Here is an 18,984-nt window from a genome sequence, read left to right on the forward strand (position 1 = left end):
ATTTTTTTTTGGTTTTACACTTCAAATTCTATTTTTGCTACAGATTTTCTATTATTATTCCTAGCAAAATGATTAGAATTAAATGCCTACAGCCCATCAAATTTAGATATTGCAAAATGTATACCAAAATAGATAATATAACTACAGAGATAATGAACTACAATACTAAGAGGTGAAACCATCCCTTGGGAGGAAAACTGCATCATGAAATCTTTCATCTCAACATATTACTGAAGAAAAGGCTACAGTGGTATTTGGCAGGAGTTTAACTAAAGTAATAAATAAAGAAGAATGAAAGCTTATACTTCATTAATCGAAAACTACATCAATCAGGTTTGCCCAACAAATGTGTCAGAATCCAATGCAAGACTGAAAATGTATAGGTGATTCAAATACTGCAGTATATTTTGTAGCAAAATGCCCCTTCAGGCACACAACACAAACCCAGACCTGAGTAAAACCATGGTTTTCCTAAAAGGATTATTTGAGAACAACCAAAGAGTAATAAAACTTCAGCAATACTTAACAGTTCAAGCCCCTGAATCTTTCTGCCAATGAAGAGCAATGAAGTAATGTTATAAGTGTGCCAAATTTATAAAAATAAGCAAAACACTTTATTAGAAACTGAATTTTCTGCTGATTTTCCTATTTTTGCAGGAGGTTGGAATAAAATCGCACTATGTGCCTGTCATTTATGTTTTGTATAATGGCTTCTTATCCTCCTCCTGTCTTAGAGAAGTGATACTGACCAGTATTGAGAATTGCATGAGAATGGATTTCAGCTCAAACCCTCAAAAACTGGTTTCAAGGAATCACAGCTAGACAAGGCTGAAAGGGGTTATACCCTTCTTAAAAGGGGGAAGTGTTAAAGGGGTTCATCCATATACAATGCGTGTTTTAAAACAAAGGAGAGGAAAAAATGACTGACAAGAAAGCTAACTGATGTGTACATGTGACTAAAAATTAAGGGATAAAAGTGAGAAGGAAGCAAAATCAGCCCCCAAATTTGGGTATTCTAAAACCAACTGACTCAAACTGCGCTGCTTATTTGGGCTACTGCAAAGCAATCATCTGTGTCTTTAAAAGAGAACACCAATAGGCATGGGGAGAGGGACTAAACTATGAACGGTTGTCCCACAAAATAATGTAACATGAAGTTTGTTCAAGCAAGAAGTGTGCAGGTCCTTCTGCCTTTCAGATTGCTTTTCCAGAGGCAAAGGTTTTAACATTTTATGTGGTTTTAATCCTCTGTATTATACCAAATTTTACTGGAATTATATTTTATCATTGTCATTAAATTGTAATATGCTTCCTCATGATAGGCAAAAGATAAGTAACACAAACAAAACTGAAAAGGACCAAGAATTGAAACAGGGGGAGCGTGATTACGTCCTGGAACCTGTGAAGTTATTTCCATCAGTAGATAACACCAGCTGACCTGTTGACCATTTGGCTGATCTGGTTTGCAGCCAGTTAATATTTTCCAGCAAGTATTGTCAATTAGCATGCCAGAAACCAAGGAATCAAGCCTTTAGCCTGAGTGGTTTCCAAATTTCTTTTCTCAGTCTTGGCCCTCAGACCTGCATCTGTGATGGTGGGTCAAGAGGGAAGTAAGTACCTCACGTTAGTGGGGATGGGAGAGACAGTATATTCCTTTTAGTATCTGAGAATATGGGTAACTGTGCAATTGGGGCATACCTGTCTTTCAGACTGTTCTGTGTACAATTCAGTTGAACCAGTCAAAACATATCTGGAAGTGGGCATGCCAAATTTTTGCTCATTCTTTCCTCCATGATACCAAGTGGCGGATAGGGTAGGCAGGCAAATGATCTGAGGTGGTGTGAACAGAAGGGACTTAGCAATCAACAAAACCAGGCTGAAGTGGGATCACCAGAAGCATAGGTATGTAAATAAGGAAGTGCTTGCGCAACAGCCTTGTGACGAAAGCTCACATGCCCTTCTGGGGAATCAGCACACTTGGGTGCCCCTCTGAAATGCCTGTACACTAATGTGCACACAGCCTGGAAAACAAACAGGAGGAATTAGAAGCTACAGAATTATGACCTCATTGGAATAATGGAGACGTGGTGGGATAGCTCACACAACTGGAATGCTGCAATGGAGAAACACAAGCCCCTTAGGAAGGACAGCTTGGGAATGCAAGAAGAGGGAGTTGCCCTATATGTGAGAGACCAGCTGGAATACATAGAATTCTGCCTTGTCATGGATGATGAGCCAGCTGAGCTGATGTGCTGCGAATTGGTGGGCACATCAACATGGGTCATTCCTAATAGGGAAGGGGTAGTTGAGGCCTTCTTCAGACAATGGGAAGAAGCCTTATATTCTCAGACACTGGTTCTCATGGGGCACTTTCATCACCCTGACAACTTCTGGAAAGACAACATAGCAAGGCAAAAACAAACTAGAAGGTTTCTGGAGCGCATTGACAACAGCTTCCTGACACAGGTGATCCGACCCATGAGTCAACAAGGAGAGGTGCTCTGCTGGACCTGATACTTACAAACAAGAAAGAACTGGTCAGGGATGTGGAAGTCAGAGGCAGTCTAGGGCTGCAGTAACCATGGGATGGTGGAGTTCAGGATCCTAAGGGGCTAGAGCAGGGCAAAAAGCAGGATCACCACCCTGGACTTCAGGACTTTGGCCTGTTCCCTTTGTTCAACAGAGGCAAATGTAAAGTCCTGCACCTAGGGAGGAATAACCTCATGCAACAGTGCCTTTTGGGGCCAACTGGCTGCAAAGCAGCTTTTTAGAAAAAGACCTTGGGTTCCTGGTGGACAACAAGCTGAGCATGAGCCAGCAATGTGCCCTCACCACAAAGGTGGCCAACTGTATCCTGGGCTGCATTAGGAGGAGTGTTGCCAGCAAGTCAAGAGAGGTGATCCTTCCCCTCTACTCAGCACTGGTGAGGCCACACCTGGAGTGCTGGGTCTGGTGTTGGGCTCCTCAGTACCAGAGAGAAATGGAGCTACTAGAGAGAGTCCAGTGAATGGTTACAAAGGTGATTAAGGGACTGGAGAACCTTTCATAAGACAGGCTGAGAGAGCCCGGACTGTTTAGCCTGGAGAAAAGGAGGCTTGGAGGGGGATCTCATCAATATCTATAAGTACCTGAAGGGCGGGTGTAAAGAAGACAGAGCCAGCCTCTTTTCAGTGGTGCCCAGTGACAGGACAAGGGACAACACAGGAGTTTCTGTCTGAACATCAGGAAACACTTTTTTACTGTGAGGGTGACCAAGCATGGGTACAGGTTACCTAGTAAGTTTGTGGTGCCTCCATCCTTGGAGATATTCAAAAGCCACCTGGACATGGTCCTGGGCAACTGGCTCTAAGTGGCCCTGCTTGATCAGGGGTTTGGGACAAGATGACCTCCAGAGTTTCCTTCTCACCTCAACCATTCTGTGATCCTGTGAGAGAGGTTCTTGAAAGAATCCCATAGGACATAATCCTGGAGAGAAGAGTGATTCATGAGAGCTGATTGATATGCAAGGATCACCTACTCCAAACAAGCAAAGGAAAACAAGCAAAAGTGGCAGGAAGCTTGCATGGATGAGCAAGGAGCTCCTGACTGAACTCAGAGATAAAAAGGATGTTTACAAGAGTTAGAAGATGGGGCAGGTGACCCAGGGAAAATATAGAGATGCTGTCTAATTTTGCAGGGATGGGGTTAGGAAAGCCAAAGCCCACCTGGACTTTGAATCTGGCAAGGGATGTGAAGGGCAACAAGAAAGGATTCCACAAGTACATAAACAGCAAAAGGAAGCCTAGGAAAAAATGTGTGTCCGCTGATGAATGGGGCAGGGGCTCTGTGACAAAGGACATAGAAAAGGCTTAGCTACTCGATGTCTTAGACTGGCCTTCAGGAATCCCAAGTCCTTGAGACCAGAGGGAATGTCTGGAGCAAGGGAGACTTTCCCTCGGTAGAGGAAGATCAGGTTGGGAACACTTAAACAAACTGGAGATACAAAAGTCCATGGGGCCTGATGCGATGCACCCACAAATGATAAAGAAGCTGGCCGATGCCATTGCAGGGCCACTTTCAATTATCTTTGAAAGGTCATGGGGACTGGGAAGTGTTCCTAAAAGGCTGGAGGAGAGGAAATGTCACTCCAGTCTTCAAGCAGAAGGATCTGGGGAACTACAGATTCTACAGAACTATTATACATTATACAGATTATACACAACTACAGATGAAGGCAGTTCAGCTTCACCTCAGTCCCTGGCAAGGTGATGGAGTAATTAATCCTGGAAGACACATGAGGGAAAAGAAAGTGATTGGGGTAGTCAGCATGGCTTTATGAAGGAGAAATCGCATCTGTCCAACCTGATAGCCTTCTACTATGATGGGACTAGCTTGATACATGAGGGGAGAGCAGTGGATGTTGTGCACCTTGACTTTAGTGAGGTTTTTCACACTGTCTCCCATATTAACCTCATAGACAAGCTGATGAAGTATGGATTAGATAAGTGGACAGTGAGATGGATTGAACAGCCAGACCCAAAGGGTTGTGATCAGTGGTATGAAGTCTAGTTGGATGCCAGTCACAAGCAGCATAGCCCAGGGGTCAAATACTGGCACCAATACTATTTAGCATCTTCATTAATGACCTGGGTGATGGGGAAGGGCTCATCCTGATCAGGCTTGATACAAAACAAGGAGGAACGTCTATAATACACTAGATGGGTGTGCTACTATTCAGAGGGCTGTCAACAAGCTGGAGAACTGAGCAGACAGGAATTTCATAAAGTCCAACAATGGCAACCTGCTTTATTCGACACTGCTTGAGCAGTGGGGTTGCACTAGGTGTTCTCAAGAGATCCCTTCCAACCTCAACAATTCTGTGATTCAGTACTTGATGAGGTATATTCTGCATTTATTTTTACTGCTGTTGATAAGAATATCATTAAGTGTCTGACCCCTCAGAGGCATGTAATGAGTGAATGCCTCTGAGAGCTAGGTACCATGCTGTATTTAGAAGAGATCATGTCATAGGCTGATAAACTTAGAAAAGGTCTGTAAAAAAATCACCTGTAAAAGTCTTTGAAAGAGCTCACTAGAAAGAAAGACTGACTAATCATAGCTCAAGACAATTGTGCTACTTAACTTCTAAAGTGATATTACAAAGCTCATGAGAGTAATTTCTTTCACATCTATTGGCTCGAATCAGGCCCCTTGTGAATAAATAACAAGCAGTGAATAAAACATACAAATAAAGAAACATTTAAAAGTTTCTGTCTCATGGACAGAAAAGGTCTACCTCATATAACTTTCTTTTGTCAAAACAAAGAAAGAAATCATATTATCAGGAGTCTTGGTAATTACAAAATAGTTATGGAACTTCTACTGGATGTGGTGGAGGCATTTTTACCTCTTTTACAGACAGGAAAACTAATAAATAAGCAATCTGGGCCCAAGAATAATTCCTGCTATGTGTGGTGTAACTTGTTACCTCACTTGTGATGATAAAGCTGTCTGAGGGTAAGCCGTGTACTGAAACAATCCCTGTCAAAATACTGCCCTTCTTACCTACTGTTTGGATATTTTGGGTTTTTTTTAAATTCCCAGTCATTTTGGCAATGATGCCTCTACACAGCTGTACTGTAAGATGGGAGGGGCTGTAAACTTAGGGTGAGAAGAGGGAGGAATAGGTGCCTGGAGAAGAAGGACTCTAATTTACCTTTGTCTTCAAAACCAGAGTCATGAAACACCAGCCTAAAGGCTGGCTTTGTAAAGAGTACCTTAGGTGGCTGAAGATGTAGATGGATGCCTAGTGTGATCTCAAAGATATTAAGCATAATGATTTTAGTGAGTATTTCCAAAACTGAAGAGCATGCTTCAACCTGTAATTGCCTAGGTACCTTTCAAACTAGATCTGAAGACCATGAAAACTAGCTCACAAAACAAGCGGCACTTCTTGTTCCCAAGTCAGATTATCGCTGAGCCTTACACTCACTTACAGTAAGTCTGGAATCTCCTGTCCCTTGAGATGGCTTGTAGACCTTGGATGGAAAAAGCAGAAACATGACTTTTACATTGGCTAAACTCAAACTAGTATAAAATATATTTATCTGTTGTCTCTTATGTGGATGGTCTTAAATCCTGCTCTGAAACAGGAAAGAATCAGCAAAAATTTGGCATGCCATCTTCCAGATAAATTTTGACTAGTTTAACTGAATTGGCTTGTAAAACACACCATTTGATTAAGCCAATGCAATATTGGGTGTAAATATGAGCCAGGAAAGATGTTTTCCTTATGTTAACTCTGAAACTAGTGGCTTGTATCTATCCTAGCTGATCCTTTACACATGGGAGAGGCATAAGGCTACATGTGCTTATGGAGCTATTTAGCTATTTTAATCATAAGCAAATCTCAGGGAATTCCATGTGCACAATAGAAAACATTCTGAGAGGACAGGTTTTATACTTTTTGGATTAAGTTTGTATTCTTATTTTTCCAAACACATGCATGTACCTCTGAGGGACAAAACTTCCTGCTATTTGCCTGAGACTGAGTTGTAATCAGTTTACATACATGACTTAATGGAAGTTTGCTCTGTTTGTTGTGTGGCTTCTTGAAATTCTCATTAATCACCCATGGGAATTATTCACACATATGGATAAGGAAACAGATAATTCCTCCTTTTTTTTTTTTTTTGCATTGTTGAACCTGCATTCACTTCTAATCATTTAGTAACTGCAGTCTGAAAGCATCTGTTCACTTTCTTTTCTGTGTTCAAGTAGTCAATGAGAGAACAAGCTGTAATATTCGGAGAACTTAAATGAAATCAACAAGGAAAATTTAGATTGGGTATCATGAAAAATGATTGACTAGGAGACTTAAGGGAAGGCCTCCCAGAGGAAGCCATACGGGGTCTTAATCTAGAGATGTGCAAAATTCAATTGAAAAAAATAGCTATCAGCAAGTCTGCATTAGGGAACGAGGCAGAGAACCTAGGCAGGCTACCAGGTTTACAGCAAAGCACTACTGTTGCCTTGAAATATACTACTCCTGACCATAGAGCCTCAGGGTTAGCAAGCTCATCCATTAAAAGACTGAATTAGAGAACGTGGTGTGGTAGTAATGTTGATAGTCATAATTTATATAAAAGATTATATAATGCACTTGTCCGTAAAGTCCGTAAAACTAAGAGTTTAAGCCTGTATTTTCTAGAATAACTTAATCACCAGCAGGCTTCCTCTGGGTGGGAAAATTTTTTTTCAAAGTACAAATGAAAAATGCAAAATTCATGACCACGGAGAGGAAGAAGGAGATGAACAAATTCTGTTGTCTAGTGGTTTGGAAGATGGAGGGTAGCAGAGTCTTAGATTCTGATCTCCTCAAGGAATGATATTTCTTGAATGACAGCATGGCTTCCATTACTGGTGTGGCACACCTTCAGTGCATCAGGTGATAGTCTGATGGTTCTTGTAGTACGATATACGTTCAGCCTCCTCAAGGATGAGAGGAAAAACAGTGAATCCAACCCTCCCGCTTTCTGGTTGAGTGCATCGGTTGGTAGCCAGTATTTAGAACAGGAAAACTATCTCCTCTTCAGACTGTAAATGTGGCTGTAGCAGGACTTTCTAAGGTGTTCAGACTGGGAAGGCTTAACAGCAGCTGTGGGCTGATGTGGTTTAAAATAAGCAGGGCAGCACCCAAAGACAACTGGATTTCTAGGGCTCGACAAAACTCTAGGGATTTTTTTGTTTGTTTGTTATGTTATTTTTGATTAAGTTGATCCTTTTTTTTTTTTTTTTTTAGGATTCTTAAACTCATTGCATGTAGCCCAAACCACATGCAATGTCCCACTCTTCAGCTTGTCTAAGCATTTTTGTGACATCTTATTCCAAAACTTGCCTCTGTTATCACGCTAGCTGTGGGAGAAAGGTATAGGTGGGCTCCATGACTTATTTGACCTTTGGTGCCCTATGGCTAAGTTTGTTTTAACAACTGTATATCCTGCATATATCATATTTTGTATACAGCCTGAGAAAACACTTGATTTGTTCTATCATTAAAAGAGTTGGTGCCAAGTCCAAAAGACCTCAAAGATTGGGTCATTTTCTACCTTCAGGATTTGGAAAGAAGGAAAAAAAAAACCAAACCCCACATTAAAGATAATGTAGTTTATTCAGCCTTTTAGCATACTTCTTCATATATTTATGTCCCTCAAAGTCTTCATGAATTTGAATGTTTATAATTTATTTTAACTTAATATAACATAACCTAAAGTAATGAAAGTAGTGAAAGACAGAGCAGGCAACTACCAATTTAACTGCAGGGTTCAAACGTATATACGCTTGGTAATTCCTAAGGTCCAGGCACAAACAAAGAAAAGAAACAGAAATGTCCATTCCATGTTCTGAAATGCAAGCTTCCTGTTAGCCTACTAAAACAAAATCTTCAAAGGCAGTTATTGAATAGAACCCCATCTATATCAGCAGCCTAAAAGGTCCAGGGAAGATGATCTTCACCTTGGCAGCTATGCCACATTACATGCAATATTACTGAATGTAAAATGGAAGTGATTACTGACTCAATTCTTCTAAGATAAAACAACTGATTTTTTCACATTACTGCACTCCAGTATGCTTCATACCTCTCTTCCAAGAAATTAGTATTCTATCAAGCACTTAAATTTTATGATTGTGTTATAGTTCAAAAGTTCTTAATGCATTTTGGAAATGCTGGTTGGAAGCAAAATTAATGTGATTTTTCTTCCTTTTTGTTTGTTTGTTTGTTTTTTTGTTTTGTTTTGTTTTTTTCTCCAATTGATTTCATATAATTCTGCTAGAAATATAAACAGCTGGGTTTTACCCATTACTTAGACAGCATCAATGCCATTATGTGTATTACCATCCTCTCAGCTTACTGCTAGGAGTACAGCAAACCATAGGTTTTTTTACTCTGCTTTTGCACTTGCTCCTTGATTTCTCTGCATCTGTAATGATGACTTCTCCTACCTGGTATATGACTTTCTGGAGGCTAAGTAAGCAATGGAAATGTTCTAACTGCCACCCTAGCAGTTCTGGATGGGACCATCTTGGGAGTAGATTTTTTTTTTTTCCTTTGGTGGAAAGGAGTACAAGGGGAATTTAAGCAACATGACTATGAATCCATCTGAGGTGGTGAAGTGCTCATACCTCACCACTTCACCACCACCAGTGGTAGTGGTGATTCATGTGCTCCAAAGTAGAATGCAGAATTACATAAATGCCAACCAAAGTAATTTTCAGTCTGTAGCCTTACTGGAGGTGCTCAAAACTGGGAGCTCTTTTTTACAACACTTTTTGATGGTGTTATATCACACCAGTGACATTTATTCAGAAACTCTTGAGCATATAATCATTGAAACTTTGTAATAGTACAGTTGCATAGATCTATTGTAAAAATATGGTGAGTAGGAAAGAATACAATGGTCCTGATGACAAAAGTGAGAACTACCATGTTATCAAAGAATTATTTCTACTGCTCCATAGTGAAAATGCAAAAATGAGTAACTTTAGTACTAATGATGCACAGAAAGAAATTTAATGAGATATCTCCAAACAAGTGATAGACGGTCATACAAAACTATCTGATGGTGCCTTAATACAAGGGATATACCTCATTTTAAGTTAGATACACTTGATATAGACACTTAATACACTTATAGATACACTTGATAAAGACATATTATGTACCCAAGCCTGAGGGGCGGGTATAAGGGTTGGGTTCTATACTTGTCTTCTGCATGGGGAAGCATACAGGCAGGAATAACAGTATTTCCTGTACAAAGTATCAGAGTATTGCCTTTATAAGGCTACTCGTACAAAACAAAATTTCAGAATATTTGGGGGTTTAATAAATGAGCCTTACAAGCAGGAGCTAGAAACAATTTCCACAACGGAAAACATCAGATCTTTCTTCCAAGCGCACCTCCAGTTGCAGCCTATTTCCCTGTAGTGTGACCATTTTTCCTAATTAAGATTATCATCTCTGCCAGGTTGAACTGTATCTACATCTATTAACTTACTCAAATTGATTATGGAATATGGCCTAGAAGGAATAGTGTGGCACTCAAGTGATATTTTCTTTCATATGTCTTTTACACATGCCTTTGTCCTTTGATCTCTAAAAGGTCTCATTGAATGGCAAACTCCACTCACCTCAGACAAGTTCCAAACTACAATGCCTTATCTGTGTGCAGAGCACATTACACAATACGGGCACCTCTGCAAAACCAATACTCATAGTAATAACAGCCCCAAATTTATAATGTTTTCCCTATGTAGGGCCAAATCATGCTGATGCCCACACAGAGGCCTTTTTAACCTCAGTAGAACTGACTTATGTAAGGAGAACAGTGTTTGTTGAGACTTACAATACTGGTGCAACACAGAAATAGCTTTTTTACACTGAATAACTTATCAAGGTAAGTCTTTTAATCCATTAATGCTAATTTCATTAGAATCTATGAAATAATAACATTACATGATAAAAAACCCCAAATCATTGGCTTGAACAGTGAGAATAGTTTCATATTCTTCGAGGAGGGACTTATACACAAAGATTCTTCATTTTCTTCAGATCTTACCTCCAGAAATTTTTTTTCCTCCTAAGCCACACCATTTTCAAAGAGGGTAGTTACCGATAGTTTCATTGCTGCAAACACTCCTTTATAGTGAAAAGCTGCTATGTAACTATGATGGTACTCTCTAACATTGTATTAGCAACGTAATAATAGTTGACTTACACCTTCTAGAATACACACCTTCTTTCATACAGCACTTGCACTTTCAAATTTCCTCATCTTTCTCAACCTTTCCAAAACTACTTCAATTTCATGCCTAATATTTGATATTACTAATAGGTTTGTGTAGGCTGTGATACAGTGAGCATCGTGGCCTATACAGTTCAAGTTTTGCAAAAATGAATGCCAGGGTTCAGACTAATCTCTGGTGAATGTGGGAGAAAACTTTTTTGTGCACATGCTCTCCTTTGCACCAGGTCGAGAGAAAACATCTGTAGGACCTAAACTGCTGGTATTCTAACACTGTGTTTTTGTGGGGTTTTTACCTTCCTAAAATCATTACATGCATTTTAAATCTGGCCAGGGAAGAGGAAGAGGTGGAATTTGGAATGGGAGTGGTGGGACAGCAATGTGGCTGCAATTATTTGTAACAAAGCATGTGGACTGTACAGATAGAGCAAGGAAAGGGGATGTGACAGCCTGTGTAGACTTCCCTGTAAGCCTGTCCTGCATAGCATGAGTGCACACAAAAGGAAGGAGTAGAAAAAGCCAGATGATAATAAGCGGTACTAGCCCTTGCCATCGTATCAGATATATAACCTTAGAGAATATGGGTTGCATGAAACAGTGTCATGTCAGGATTTTCCAATTTCAATTTAGATGTCTGGAATAATTAAAAAACAAGAACAAAAAGCAGTAGAAGGTCATGTGCTCATAGTTAAAATCGTGGCTTCACAGAAATTTTATCACTGACTTTTAGCAAAGGTGAGATTTCTTCCAGAAAATGTTAAGGGAGAAGAGATGACCTACTAATTATGGACATATGTGGTACAATGGAAAAAATCAAGCCTAGGTACTTGGCTCACACATTATGGCTGTCTATGGAATTGTCCTTTACCTAAAGAATTCACATTTCTAAAATGTGTGTACTATAGGTCAAGCAAGACTTTATGCAGAAACCACTGGCAGCACCTTCCTTTGAAGTTCAAAGAAAGCAAGGTTCAAGACAAATCATGCCTGAAAAAAATATGATCTCTCAGTATGAAAGGATTTCCAGTTATGTATTTTATCATACTGAAAAAAAAAAATATCAATGGCACTAGATAAATCTGTTTAGACATAAAAATCTTGTAACTGGAGATGGCCTTGCAGGTCGAAGCCTAGGTGGAATACATTTTGTACTCCTTGGAAGACAGAGAGGAGAGGGAGAGGCATGTGTTGCATGTAGACACGTGGATTGCTGCTTTTTAACCATAAAATCTGTGAAGCTGGCAAAAATCCATGCTTGCTTAGACACATATGTCCAAGTGTGCATTGGTTTCAAGTCTTATAAAATATACTTTCAAAAAAGATATGCCCTACACTGTGTAACCACAGCCTCACGTCTGGCTTTGTACTGATGAAACTTGTCTGATGCTGTATCTACATGGAGAAAATGATGAATGAAGAAGACTCCAAGGAGGAATAAATTGCTGGACTCATCTCCTAGAAGTTAATTTCTAGTTCCACCAAAATCAGTGCCAGCTACATGAGTATTTTTTTTTCTGCAGATAGAATGAATCCTCAGACACAATGGGTTTAAGTTAACTTGCTTGACTTTGCCTGTCCCTACCCTAGATAGCACAAAGGCTATGACACTGCAATATACTGCTCCGAGTGACTTAGTAGTCAAGATCATTTGTAAAAATCAGCAATTGCGACATGTTGCAACATTTTTAAAATCAGACCTTTCAGGTAGTAGTGCACATTACAATTTAAGTATTATTCAGTTATGTTCAGAAACACTGAAATTAAAATGATTTACAATTGGTCTTATAATATAGTTCTATACAAAGACCAGATTATGTGTAGCCAAAATGATCTCTTTGCTGCATCTCTGAGGTAGGATATGGGAGATGTTAACTTACCCTAAGTCAGTTCCAGCTTTCTGAATACCTCTGTAGAAAGTGCATAATTATTTCAAGTGAACTGGACAGAAAAATTCTGATGAAACAAAGCTGTGTCAAAATTACCATTCATTAAGTTTGAAATATTTGCGGGGGGGGGACAACATTTGGCTTTGATATAATGATGTGGAGTCCAGGGAAGTGCTCTCTGCTAAAACCATAAACATGTATATATATATATACACACACACACACATACACACACACTGGAAACAACTGCTACCTGTTTTTTTGCCTGCTCTAAGCTCGCAAACCTGCGTGGTATTCTACTGGGCTAAGTGTGCTTGTTCTGTCTATCAGACAAGATAGATAACCCTGTCTATCAAAATCTAGCAAAACAGGACTTACTTTACTTGAGTTTTTCCTTTACTTTCTGTTTCCTTTTATATCCACTTTGATATTAAGCAAATATATTTTGAGAATGGGCAGAAACGGATGGGCAGTTTGAAGACACACACAGCTGTATTTCTTAAAATAATAAAGTAAATATTAGCCAACCAGGTAATTTCATTTCCTACAAAACATTCTTAAAAATGATGCAACCTTGCAAACTCACCTTTGTTATATTAACTTCTTTCTTTTCTGTTATAGATGTTGAAAGTGGAAAACACAAATTACATCAATCAGTTTATCTCACATTAAAGGCAAGAAAAATAGGGATGATGTCATTCCAGAACAATGCAATATTAGGACTACATATGCTGTATGCATTCAATGCTTTAACAATATTTATAGAAGCATTCTTAGGGCACACTCATATTAATTTTTCTTTATTTTGAAGGAATAAAATATGAAATGTAGTACAGGAAAACTGCTTAATAGGAAAATACATATTAAAAACATGATTGCAAATGGCCTTTGTTGCTGTTGACAACTTAATAACTATCTTTGGAAGAGTTGGAAGTGGAGTTTTATAGAAGAAAAATCATCAGGTTTTGCTCAGTGATTTTTATATGGACAGTATTTAGGATATATACTTCTAAACTGAAATGGCAACTATTTTTTAATTGCTTTTAATGAAAAGGCTAGTAATCATATTATTAATTTATTTCAGTAGGTTTTGATTCTGGAAGATGTTTATTTTCTGGAGCATGCTCTCCTATATAAACAAAGTAAACTCCTTTGATGTCTTATCCTTGGTGTCTCTATCTAAGGTTAACCCTAGTGAGGAATGCCCTTCTGTTAATGTTGAATTTGAAGAGGATTGGTTGACACAGTGAATAATTCCAAAGTGTGTATTCTAAATTAATACCCCCCATTTTAAGTATTGATGAAAGTAGACTGCCACTTCAACCATACCAGTTCATTTTAACCAAATAAAACCTCACTGTTGCTAGAAGTCATTGTTTTCTTGCCAGTGCTTTCACTGGAGAAAAAATATCCATTGATTTCACTGGAAGCTCAATTAAGTCAAAGCTGGCCACTTTAAAGACCCTTAGCTCCCCTGGACAATTTTTCTGCAATACCTTTTTTCCCTCTAAGAAAAAGTCTTCAGTCTGGGAAAAGACGACCACCATAAATATTTCTGTTAGCTTTTATATTTACGGCGTCAATCACCTAGGTTGGAATCAATCACTTCAACTGTTACTGATTTCTTCAGTAATTTTGGTCACTGCTACAGAGTAGTTTAGCTCCTTCAAAACTGAGATTCTCCACCAAACTGCAACAAGCTTGTGTGAACTTTATAGTTAGCCTGTGAATAATATTATTGACTGACATGCAAATCTGCAGATAGAAGTGATAGACCTGCCTATATGCAGGCAAATTTGGACTCCTGATTCACTGTGGAGTCCTTTTGTATACCCAATTTTGCTTTGTTTAAACACATGAATTAAAGATTTAATTTTTTATATTTATATAAATATGCATGTTCAGTTAAAATTGGAATTAATGTTTTTCACCAGGAGTTCTGCTTGAACATAACGTAGTCAAACACTTATAGCAAAAGAGCAGACAACTGAACCATGGAAGCCATGAACCCTACTAGTCCCGCTGATGCTGGGAGCAAAAATAATCCAATTTCTGACTTAAAATTATTCTCAGTGATGACACTCCATTGCTTGTCTTGATGACCTACAATAATGATAAAAATTAATGCATTAGTCACATGCAATCAGATTGGATCCCAGTAAGTAACGCAGTCTGATTAGGAACATCCTTCTTTTCAAAATTTCCCCTTCTTTTCACCGTACAGCTAGTGATGTCCATTGATTGGGGAAAAAATAATAGTAATAAAAAAATAATTGTATTGCGGAGGGGAAATGAATTATAACAAGACACCTCAAAAAACCTTTTTTTTTTTAAACAATAAATTTCTCTGAGGTTTGAGCTTACTGACAGGGTATGAATAAGAATTCAGTGAAAATACACTTGTTCTTTGAAGAATTATAATCAAAGGTAAAATGGTTTCTTTTTGTAAACCTATCTGTGTGACATACTTTTGCAGTCTTGTGGCTTTTATGAAATTACACTGTTACTGCTTCTTCATTCTTATCCTCCACATCTCACAGTCTGCAACTGCTCATGTTTAGATGTTGCTGTGTGGTTATATTAAATTTGAAGAGAATATATCAGGACACTGACTATTTTAGCTCAAATGAAGGAAAATTGCAAATTACATCAATTTATACAAATTGGATGCAAATTATTTAGTACTTCTAGCTATACTGGCTTACAGATATGTGTACAATTAAAACATTCATATAAACAGACACGGAGGCTAGCAAACAATATCACTGATGTTTCCATCAACTGTCATGTAAATAGAAGTTCTCAAATAAGTCCTTTTTTTTTTGCTTACATTTTCCATTTTCAAGCTAAATAATACTCAAAGCTCCAATCTGAATTTAAAATTAGCATGCACAGTAGAAATTAAAATGTTTCAATGATGTGTGTTACATCCTTTAGGTGCTGAAAGAGGAATAATACATTGTGCCAGGAATAGCTGATGCCAGCTAAGACTATTAAAAATTTTACTGGGCTTCAAAAAAGTCTGGAATGTGATACATTTCCACGTAAGCTTTTAGAAGAGAAAGCAAGCAATTGATTTTAGAGTGATGCTTACTTGGTATCGATATATTAGTTTAAAAATATTAGTGCTTATTTCCCCCCCTCTTACTAACAGCTCAGATTAAGTAACAATGAACTCCACTTATTTAGGGAAATATTTTTTAAAAACTGAGATACAACTTTATATTGTTTCCAAGATACTAATATTAAACCTGATTATCCTAATACACTTGCTTAATTGTCATCGTAGTATCTTTAGTAACAGGAAGGCTTCTTGAGATACATTGCAGCATTGAATGCAACATCAGCAAAGATAACGCTATCATTTTACTTATATTAATTTATGTACCTAGATTACAAGCTAGCTAACAAGGTTGTAAAATAGTTCTATGCTTTTATACGAGCTCATTAAAAATGAAGACCGAAGTTCCAGTCTAATACATAAATGCAAAAGAAATTTTTCTCTAAAAAGATTTTTTTCTTCCCAAAGCTGTAATCAGATCAACAATGAAACAGTTCTGGAGGCTTAAAGACAGTTACTAGTCCTTTCTTCAACATCAAAAGTACTACAACAGGAAGGTGTCCTCCGATTTATAGTGGGAGTTTTGAAAACATCCTGCTTTCCTGCGTATGCTTTTTTTTTTTTTTAAATGACATTGCAGTTTATATAGTTTCAAGTTATAAATTTAACTAAAATTATTATAAAAATAACAAGAACTAAATCAAATCCAGATTTTTCTTGAGTAGTCGCATACTGTAGTTCTTTGGAACAGTAGAAACATGATTTTATTCTAACTCCTGACTTCTAGTTGAATTCCAATGACATCAAAACAAATTCAGTAGTCCCCCAGTACTTTCCTGTAGTATATTTACTAATTATTTAACAATAGTTAAATGTTGCAAATGAAGGGTCTAAAAAAAGAGGCCAATATGCAAAAAATGGAGTATAAGTCTTTTAAATTAACTGCACTGAGAAGGAAGTACATCTAATACAAAATAATCATAGGAGAATTTTGAGAGAAAATGCACTCTGAAATATAATGAAATGCTTTAGAAAACATTTTCTGTAATTTGCATTTAAAAAAAAAAAAAAAAGACAGCTCTGAAACCCTGGGCTATGTTATTGATATGTAGGGCACAATATTAAATGTGACGGTCACATAATCATGTCCTTGGAGTGTCACAAGTCCTCAGGATAAGCCTGCCTGGTGGAAATATTTTGCACGAAGGAAGAGACACACCTCCAGAAGGGACAATAAAGATGATTAATCTGGTAGACAAACTACTGAGTGGTAGGTTTCAACAGCTTCGTGTGACTCTAAAATTGTCTTGTTGATTTAGAACAGTAACTATCTGCTTAGCACATTTCCTTTACCAAGAAAGGATAACAGTTAATACACCACAAACAGAATCAATATTAAAGTATGGTTTAATACACAGAAAGTCATACAAATTATGACTGCTTGAAGTGCCATATGAGGCCACCACCACCAACCACAACTGGATTACATGTTTAATTTCCCACCTCAACCAAATGATAAATGAATTCAGGGCAGTGTGTTAAGATATCCAGAATTTTAAATAGCAAATCTTTTAAAATGAAATGTAGCATAAAACAGAAACAACAAACATAATTATACTATTCTGTGGAGAAACCAAACATCTCCATTTTCAGAGTTAGCTACCAATTGGTTTTTATACCACATTATACCCTTCTGACACTTAGGGTACTCTTCGTGTATGGTCAGGCAGACCTTCCGAAATGAAGTTACTAAAACAAATACAAAGCAGGAAAACTCATATTTGTCTTTTCTTTTGCCTGAGAAGGTTTGTTTCACATATATTGGTGACTGTCACGGCAGCTTTTGGTGCCTTGATTAAACATCTCAAAAGCTACATCACTCATTGCTTTGTAATGTTATCATTGTATTCAGAAGATGAATAGCTCTACTATAAATCACTGTCACCAATTCTCACAGATGAGCATAGGACAAGTGAGTTGCATTGACCCAGTGTATGCGAGACATCCTTCTGTTTTGCTGTCTTCTGTTGTGTCCTTGCATAGCAATGAAATGGACTGCTTCTTCATCCTGCTAGATAGTAATCAACTCACACGTGCATTTTTTTGAATTAACAGAATTGTAATAAATACATAGACCTACCTTTGTTATTCCCCACTACCATCCTCTATTAGTTTTCATGAAACATTTTTTTCATAAAACGAAAAGGCAAAACAGGTGTTAGATTATTTATGTTTGACAAATTCATATCATTTAAATAATTAAAACTAATTTGTGTTGAGAGCTACAGTTGCATTTTTATTAGAGAAACAAGTACAAATAGGCATCACTACAGAGCTGTTTATTCAATAATGAGATTAAATGAAATGGATTTCATAGTCTCAATTCTTTCTGATTAACGTAGCAATTGGAACTCTAACTTCTGTGCCCTAACAATGTGGAAACAGCTGCTCACCCGCTATAATTCTGTAAAACTTTATTCTTTAAAGCTACACATTTTAAATTATCCCTAAAAAAATATTGTAAGCAAAATACTGAATCCTTTCAGTTTAAACAATATTTGCATTATAAACCTGAAATTATACTGCTTTTTAATTTAATCACAAAAGAGAAAGTTCCATTTACAAATAGCGGCATGTATGTTTATATGTAATGTAAACCTTTCTGTGTATCTTTCTGCTTATATGATATAGAGGTTATTGTATTAATCTGCATAGAAAAAATATTGTACTTTTAAAACAATAATCAATTCTAAATGAATTAGCCTACAATATTTAAGTACAATTTTAAGAGAAAAAGATATGAGTACAGCTACAAGCAGAATGTGCTGTGTGTAAAATTGTCTGCTAAGAACCTGTTGAAGCAGCACAGTACTTACCCTTTGAACAAAAGGCATCAAGAAATAATTGCAGGCAACAGTTATATACTACTAAATGTTTAAGGAAAAAACAAAGCAGCAAACTTTTAGAAGGAACATATTTATATAACTGTGAGAGAGTCTACTGTTCTCTTGTTCACAAAAGATTTTTCAAGCGTTTTTAGTAAAGATGCAGCATATTATATGTACAGGGACTGCATTGCACCAGATAGTGACATGCTAAGCCATGTTTGCCTTGCATTTAAGAGATACCATTTGAAACTCTACCACTTATAGAATAAACCAGTCTCAGTTTGCAAATCTGTGGTAAACAGCAGTACTCAATCAACCCTTTTTTTCCATATCCACCTGAAAACATTGAAAGTTTGGAGTATGTAGAC

Source organism: Harpia harpyja, chromosome 3, assembly GCF_026419915.1.
Source record: "Harpia harpyja isolate bHarHar1 chromosome 3, bHarHar1 primary haplotype, whole genome shotgun sequence".
In the NCBI taxonomy this organism is placed as follows: domain Eukaryota; kingdom Metazoa; phylum Chordata; class Aves; order Accipitriformes; family Accipitridae; genus Harpia; species Harpia harpyja.